This window comes from Galeopterus variegatus, unplaced genomic scaffold, assembly GCF_000696425.1.
Source record: "Galeopterus variegatus unplaced genomic scaffold, G_variegatus-3.0.2 Scaffold549, whole genome shotgun sequence".
NCBI classification, from domain to species: Eukaryota; Metazoa; Chordata; class Mammalia; order Dermoptera; family Cynocephalidae; genus Galeopterus; species Galeopterus variegatus.
Window position 1 is genome coordinate 31,738 of NW_007726660.1, and position 8,669 is coordinate 40,406.

Genomic DNA, 8,669 nt, shown 5'->3' on the forward strand with positions numbered 1-8,669 from the left:
GGAGCGCTCCGCACGCCCCGCCCCCGGGGGCGGTGCGCGCGCTCATTGGCCCTTGCACCTCCCGCCGCCACCGCTGACACCGCCCTCGGGGTTCGGCCCGTCCCCTCTGTCCTCTGATCCCCGGCGCCTAAGAGCCGGCCGCTGGATCCTCGCGCCTCCCCGGGGTGGGCCGCCTCGGCCGGCAAACGTTGTGACCGCACACTAGTTCCTGCTCCCTATAGTGAGCAGTGATGGGTGCGGATGTGTGTGTATGGGGCAGAGGGCAACTCGTTCCAAAGCCAACCGTGTGCTCCCACGCTGCGCCCGTGAGCTTCACGCCTTGGACACTTTCACGCCCCTGGTACACTTTCCCGCTCTTCCCGTCAGGAGGTGGTACCCTCTGGGTCCGTCCTGGGCCAATCGTATCGCTCTTGGAGCCAAACGGGGCGGGACAGAGGCAAGAAAAGCTGTCCCAATTGGAGCGTTCGAAAGGTCCTGGGCGGAGGCTGGGAAGGAGCGGGTGGCGGCCCCGCCCCTCCCTCGGTCGCCATAGTAACCGAGAGGGCGCTGGTTGGAGTTGGCGCCAGCGCTGGGACCTTGCACTATCCCTCAAGGGGTGACCAGTTAAGGTGGGTTTCTGTTGTCTCTCCTGTTTGAAGTCTGAGCTAGCGGCTCTGAGTGCTGTACACTTTCCCTTGAAAGGAGAACATAAGAAAATGTGTCAAGGAAGCGGTTCTGGGGGAAGGGAAAGTGCTTGAAGTCCAGGACTAATTTCAAGATTTACAACACTACACACTCTGCAACTCCTGGTAATCCGGAGATTACTCCTTCGGCAGCGTTTGCCGTTCGATGCCTCCGATGTACCCAAGCTGCAAAAATGAGCTTTTTATTACAAAGATAAAATTGTTTAAGAATAGACTGAATTTCACTTGTCAACTTATCCCATCGCCATGTGTCATTTAATATTGGTGACTCCAGCTATAGATTCTCATATCTATAACATCTCTTCTTCCATTGTACTACAAATGACTACAGGCTCACATCATTTTGGGATCTGGACTTCTATGTCTTGTGGAGACTTGAGCTTGCTCTTAAGCTGGTTTCCCAAGCAGAGACTTCCGACACGTTTTTCCAATTTTAGTTTAATGGAGTTTACACTAGATGCGTCCTCAGGTTAAGTGGTTCTGAAAAGTCTCCTTGTTCCTTCCCCATATTCAGTAAACTGTCCTACCTGAAACCAAAAATAGCGGTGTGAGAATATGAAAAATTGTTCTTACTCTGCAGGGTTTAATGTAGGACAGCAGTTCTTTAAATGCCAGATGGATTCTTGGAATGAAGCAGGCTACTCCCTTCCAGGTTCCTTTTTTCATATGTTGTGTGTACTTTTAAATACTCCCCACTGTAAAGCTAATAGCTAAGCTTACAGTTAAGCAAGCTAAAATCCTTACAAACTGCACAGCTGTTGAGGTGGGAATTCCAAACAATCCACCCTGCTAACTTACCTCCAAAGAAGAACCCCCTTCAAGTTCATTAATATTCCCTGTTCTTCTATAGCCCATTTATGGGTCAAGTTTCTGATTCTTCTTTCAAGCCCCCGTTATGGGTTGCTCATAGTCACCATGGATTGGGTTTCCTCTATTCTTAACATGATTTTCAAAGCTGTCACCAAATTCTTATACACTTTTGCATAAAGGAGCAAGAGCAAGCAGACAACCTTTCATAATTCTCCAATGTGGAAGATGTAAAACCACAGAATTCTATCTGAAAGATGCCTTAAGCTCTAAGATTCCTTCCAGCTCTAAAATTCAATGATCCTGTGACTCACTATTAGGCATCCTCCCTGCCCTCCTTCTAGGCTCATAATCTTAACTAATCAGTCATGAGGATGAGGCTAATTAGCAATGGGGATTTATGGTTATTTCTAGCCCACTCCAAACAATGAATTATGTAAGCAAAGCAACATATATAAAAATGTAAATAAAATTAAGGAAACGCTTAAGCAAATAAAGGCAATTGGGAACTATGGGCTATATAAACAAACTGGAACATAAAAACATAAATTAGAATTAAAGAAAACAGTTAAGCAAATGCCAGCAATTAGGAATAGAACAACTTGTTAAATGTCTAGCACCCACAGCTATTTTATGATACACACCTCTAAACCCGTGGTCATTCCGCGATGTGGAAACTTGATACCATAATTCTTCTTTAAGTAATTGGATTAGATTGACCTACTTGGGAGGCTTCTCTTTTTGTTATTATTAATATGAGTTGCAGTAGAAGCCTGAGCGTCCTAGCAAGGATTCCCTAACAGGCTCATAGACAACTTCCATTGATTTAAAGCATATATTCTTTTAGATTGGTTTCCAAGCCCGAATAAACAGTGTCAACTAATTGCAGATGCTCCAAGATTTCTTATGCCAGTTTTTCATGTAGGATGTTGCCTTATCTCCACTCAGCAATGAGTCACATGGTTGATGCCTTTACAGATAATAGAATAGAACCTCCTTACGTACCTAAATTCATCTTTGCTGTTTCTAAGGTAATGATTATTAAAAAGTCAAGAGAAATGTCATTTACTTTGGTGAGTGGACATTCATGTAAAGTTAACAGTGACAAAGTGGTGAAAACCAAGTAGGGGCTTTTTCTTAGCCATCCCTTTCCGTGAGTTTATATTAACATCACCATCATGTCTGTCATCAGTGTGGTGATTATCACAGCAGATGCCATTATTGAGCACTTTCTTAGGGTGGCACTGTGTTCTCTGCTTCCCATGATTCATCTTATTACAGTCTCACAACAGCCCTACCTGGTTGGGATTATTATTAAAGAAGAAATAAAATTAAAAAGGATAAGGAACTTGCACAAGATCGCAAAGCCAGTAAGTACTGGAGCTTGAATTCAAATCTTGATCTGTGTGACTGCAAAGACTACCCTATAAAACACTGCAAAAAAAAAAGTAATTTAAGTAATTAAAAAAGTAAAAAAAGTAATTTACTAAGTAAAAATCACAAGGTCCTAACAGAAGAACTGAAAATTAATGGAAATAAGTAACTAGGTGCTTAATGAAATGAGAATAAACAACTCTATTAGAGGAGTCCAGGTTTCGTGGCAGGGGAGGAGAGAAATGAAGACCAAAGGCAGCCAGACCATCCTTTATGGATACCTAGGACCCTTCCTCTCTGAAGCTTTTCTGCCATGTCTGATCTTCATCTGCTCTAAGCTCCCTCAGAATATAATGCCTGTAATACATAATTTACCACTATTCTACATGGTCCTGGTTTGCTCTAGATTCACTGTTAACATGACTCTATAACATGACTGATTTGGTTTAAAAAACAAACAAAAAAAAAAACCTTAGACATTTAAAAAAAGAGTTACACTTTCCAAGTTGTCACTGACTAAATGCTATTCCTAAAACACATTGCTCCATTGCTTTAGGAATGATTCTTTAGAACTTGTCTTCACAATTAATGTTCATCTTCTGAGGATGGATTTGATTGAGTAACCAAATGACCAGTGAAATAACAGTCCACCCTTCCACAATGAGGCCCTTAAAAGAGAATATTTATTGTAATACATAATTTCTGGGAAGCTTGAGATGTTCATCTTCTGAGGATGGATTTGATTGAGTAACCAAATGACCAGTGAAATAACAGTCCACCTTTCCACAATGAGGCCCTTAAAAGAGAATATTTATTGTAATACATAATTTCTGGGAAGCTTGATAAAAGGCCCCATCTCTTATGTCCTTTGATTCCTCACAGCACCTAGTACAGTGCAGTCTCGTACATAATAGGCACTTGGGGCTGACACGGTCAGTTGGTTGCCTGTCATCCATTGGCCCACCTCCTCCTGTGCTGTTAGAAGCCTGATTTTATTCTGATGGCAATGTGCTCAGACCCAGTCAAGGTCAAGGTCAAGTATGAGCATACTGTTTCCTTCCTTCTGAGCCTGTCAAAAGGAGGGGTGACTTTGCTGATTTAAAAAGAAATAAATAAACAGACATGCCTCTTCTCTCCTTCCTTCTTCTGCCTCTATCTTTGAATGCTGTCCTGATTCTGAAGTGGTAGCAGCAGCCATCTTGTGATAATGAAATGATAACATGAGGATAAAATCAACATAGTTTGGTGGTTTATCTCTATGGTTTTCCTCCCAAAACCCATAACCCCAGTCTAATCATGAGAAAAAATGTTAGACAAATTCCAACTGAAGTACATTCTACAAAATACCTGACCTGTACTCCTTGAAACTGTAAAGGTCCTCAAAAACAAGGAATTTCTGAAAAATTGCCACAATCAAGAATAGCCTAAGGAGACATAACATTTAGATGTAAATGTTATCCTGGTATCCTGGATGGGATCCTGTAACAGAAAAAGCATATTAGGTAAAAACTAAGAAAATCTGAATATAGTATGGACTTCTGTTAATAAAAAAAAAAAATCACTACTGGTTCATTAATTATAACAATGTACCATATTAATGTAAGATGTTAATAATAGGGGAAATAGTGTGGGGCATTGGGGAACTCTCTGTATTAGCTTCTTGTTATTTTCTGTAAATATCCTAAAATAAAACATTTATTAAAAACAAAAATAAACAGGGGAGAACCTAGGTGTCTGCAGACATTGGTGAACACCTGAATCAAACCGGCAATTGCTTACCCATGGATTTCTAGTTTTGTGAGTAAATTGAACTCCTATTTTAAAATTCCTGTTGGTTGGATTTTTTTTTCTTTTTTTTTTTTTTTTGTCTTTTTCGTGACCGGTAAGGGGAACTACAAACCTTGGTGTGGTGTCACCCGCACCGCGCTCAGCCAGTGAGCGCACCTGCCATTCCTATATAGGATCTGAACCCGCAGCGGGAGCGTCAATGCGCTCCCAGCGCTGCACTCTCCCAAGTGCGCCACGGGGCCGGCCCTGGATTCTCTGTTATTTGCAGTAAACCTGATCTAGCACTATAAACACTTGGATAGATAGATAGATGGATGGATGGACGGATGGATGGATGCAATAGCCTAACACAATTCCTGGCACTAGTAGGAACTCCTAGAATTGGGGAGATGTTGTATGATAAAAAATGTGTCTGGTCTTTGTACTGGGTTCTTGGGAAGTAACATATAAAACCCTTGAGATTTCCCAAGTTATAGAAGTATCTTTATTATTCATGAGCCCCTGTGATCACATCCTAGTTTGTACTAAACAGATGACTCGGAGTGGTGGCTGGTCACCAGAATGACCAACCACGAGATTATGGGGCTGTGGCTCTGAGCCAGCTCAACCTTCCAGGAGGAAGAGGGAGCTGGAGATTGAGTTCCATCACGAGGCCAATGATTCAATCAATCAGGCCTACATAATGAAACCCTAATAAAATTCTGGACAGCAAAGCCTAGTGAAGCTTCCTGGCTGGTGAACACATTGATGTGCCAGGAGCTGATGTGCCCTAACACCACCGGGAGAAGGCTGTATTTAGGACCCTACCAGACATTGCCCTTGACTTCTTCATTTGACTGATTTACATCCTTTATAAATAAACTGTAATCATAAATATGGTGCTTTCCTGAGTTCTTTGTCATTCTAGCAAGTTATTGAACCTGAGGAGGTCAATTTATAATCAGTTATTCAGAAGTGTCATGGCCTGGGGAACACTAAACTTGTGGCAGGCGTTTGAAGCAAGGGCTGACTTGCTGGGCACCACACCCTCGATTGGTCTAATGCTAACTTCAGATTTTATTGCCAATACAGTAGGAGATTAAGTGGGTAAGGAAGAAAATAAGGTGCACAGGGAAACTGTGGTAGAGACAACTGGTTGCCTTCCCCAACATCCTTTCCCTTTTGTATAAGGATATTGATTTTTTTAACTGCACACTTTTCTGCTTAGAACAAATGCCATTTTCTTTTCTTTTTTTTTTTTTTTAAAGATGACCAGTAAGGGGATCTTAACCCTTGACTTGGTGTTGTCAGCACCACGCTCAGCCAGTGAGCGAACCAGCCATCCCTATATGGGATCCGAATCCAGGGCCTTGGTGTTATCACCACCGCACTCTCCTGAGTGAGCCACGGGCCGGCCCCCAAATGCCATTTTCTTGAAGTTCCCTAAAGTTTAACCATGTGATTAAGTTCTGGCCTTTGAGATATATATATATATATATAGAAGCATTGTATGGGATTTCCAAGAAGCCTACTTACAGGGACCTAGGGGTTCTTTTTGCCTTTTATTCCTCCTCTTCCTAGGCTGCAGTTGATGGCAGGAGCTCCAGGAGTCATCCTAGACCATGAGATAACCTCGAGAATGGAGGTTGCACACTAGGCTAATGAAGAAGAATCTTAAGAGCCTGGGCCCCAGATGGCACCATGAAACCACCATCCAAGGGATGATAGCAGCCATTGATTGCCTCCTGCAACCCTCTTTGCCTGTGGGAGGAATAAAATTCTATCTTATTTAAGCCTCTGCTATATGCTTTTTTAGTATATGAAGCCAAACCTAATCCTAACTAGTAAGGAAACTAGTGTGTAACAAAGAAAGAGCACTGTGATAGGCACTGTAGCCCCATAGTTAACAGCTCTGGATCTTGAATCAGGCAGACTTGAATTTGAATCCTGGCTCCACCACTGATGGGCTACTTGGCCTTGGTCAGGTAACTTAACCTCTTAGCTTTCTCATCTATAAATGGCAACAGTAATAATAAGACCCTCCACCCTGAGCTTTTGTGAAAACCAAGCATAATAATGTGTACGACAGTGTGTTCTAAAAGGTAAATGTCTGATCTTTACTTCCCAGTCCTGGACATCTCAAAGCTCAGTCCTCAGTCCTCTACCCTCTACTTCATCCTGTCTCTCTCCTCCTCTTTCTTTTGTCTCCCTTCCCTTCCTTTTCCCTATGCTTTATCTTCTCTTTATCCTCTCCCCTCATCTTCCTATTCCTCTTTTCTTTCTCTTCTCTTCTTTTTCTGCCCTTTCACCCTCAGCAATCTAGTCCTGAAGCTTTAGCTCCAGCTCCTACCTCCCCATTTCACAGAGTTCCAACAGCTTCCATAATGACTGGACCTCACCAGTGTAGCCTGCCAGTGCTTCAAACTCATCATATTCCCCTCTATATTAGTTATCTATTGCTGCGTAATAAACTATCCTGAAACTTACTCCTTAAAATAGCAAATATTTGTTATCTCACAGTTTGTGTGTTTGGAATTTGGACTCGGTTTAGCGGGGTGCCTCTGGCTTAGGGCCTCTCACAAGGCTGCAGTCAAGGTGACAGCTGGGGCTGCAGTCATCTCAAGGCATGCCTCAGGGAAAATCCACTTCCCAGCTCAGTCACGTGGCTGTTGGCAGGGCTCAGGTGCTTGATGACTGTTGGCCAGGGATATCAGTTTCTTCACTCCTGGGCCTCTCCATAGGGCAGGGGGCTTCCAACAGAGGGAGGAAACCAGAGAGCAAGACAGGGCAAGCAAAACAAAAGTCACTGTTTTTGTAACTTAATCTCAGAAGTGCCATCCTATTACTTTTGCTGTGTTTTTCTTATTAGAAGCAAGTCACTAGATCCAGATGACTCTCAAGGGCATGGATATCAGGAAAGGAGGATCATTAGAGGCCATCTTGAAGGTAACCTAACACATCCTCCAAATTTCATTCTTAATGCCAAATCAAATCATGGCATGATGTGCGCCCTCTCTGTCCCTCTTACATTCCACGGAATCTGCCTCTGCAATGTGCTTTTTAGCTGGGTCTTCAAGGCCCTCCATGAAGTATCCCAGCTCTATCTCTCCAGCCTAATTTCCCACTAATCCCTTTCATACACTCAATGTTATAATCACCCCTAATGCCCCCACATTTTTTGGCCTCCCACCTTTTGCTCATGCTCTTCCCTCCAACAGGAACGCACACCCAAATCTTACCCATCTTCAATCGTGCTGTCTGACCTCCGGACGAAGCTCCTCCACACACATTGTCTCAATTGATCCTCAACATAACTCAAACGTTTTAAGACAAGTACTAAAAGGGTACTTCAAAAAGTTCATGGAAAGAGTCACATTATCTTTTAATTCTATTTTTCCATAAACTTTTCGAAGTATCCTTTATTAACCCCATTTTATAGAAAAGGTTCAGAAAATAAAAAGAACTGATACTGAGCACTTAGTTTGTGGCAGGCACTGTGCTAACAGTTTCTCACACTGTATCTAATTGAACCTATACAACAACCCTATGATGTGGACATTAACCTGCCCATTAATAGCAAGAGAAAAAACAAAACTTAAAGTTGTGCAATAACTTGATCAAGGTCACATGGCTGGTAAATAAACTGGGATTCAAACAAATCATCCAGTTCAGCATCCCCATGCATCTAAAAGGGTAGTGTCACTTGTCCAAAGTCACGCCACTGCTAAGTACAGAGTGGAATTGACACTCAGGAATTCTGGCCCTTTCCACCATATGTATTGGCTCCCTTCTCAAGTGTCTCCTCAAGAAAGCTCTTTTAACCCCCAGAAGAAGAAAAGTTTCCCTTTTTGAGTCCCTAGAATCACTTGGGTTCCTATAAATGTATACCTTTTTTTAATTGTGATAAAATATATACAACATAAAATGTAGCATTCTAACAATTTTTAAGTGTACGTTTCGATGGCATCAAGCCCGTTCACGCTGTTTTGCAACCATCACCACCATTTAGCTCCAGAACTCTTTCATCTTACGAAACTG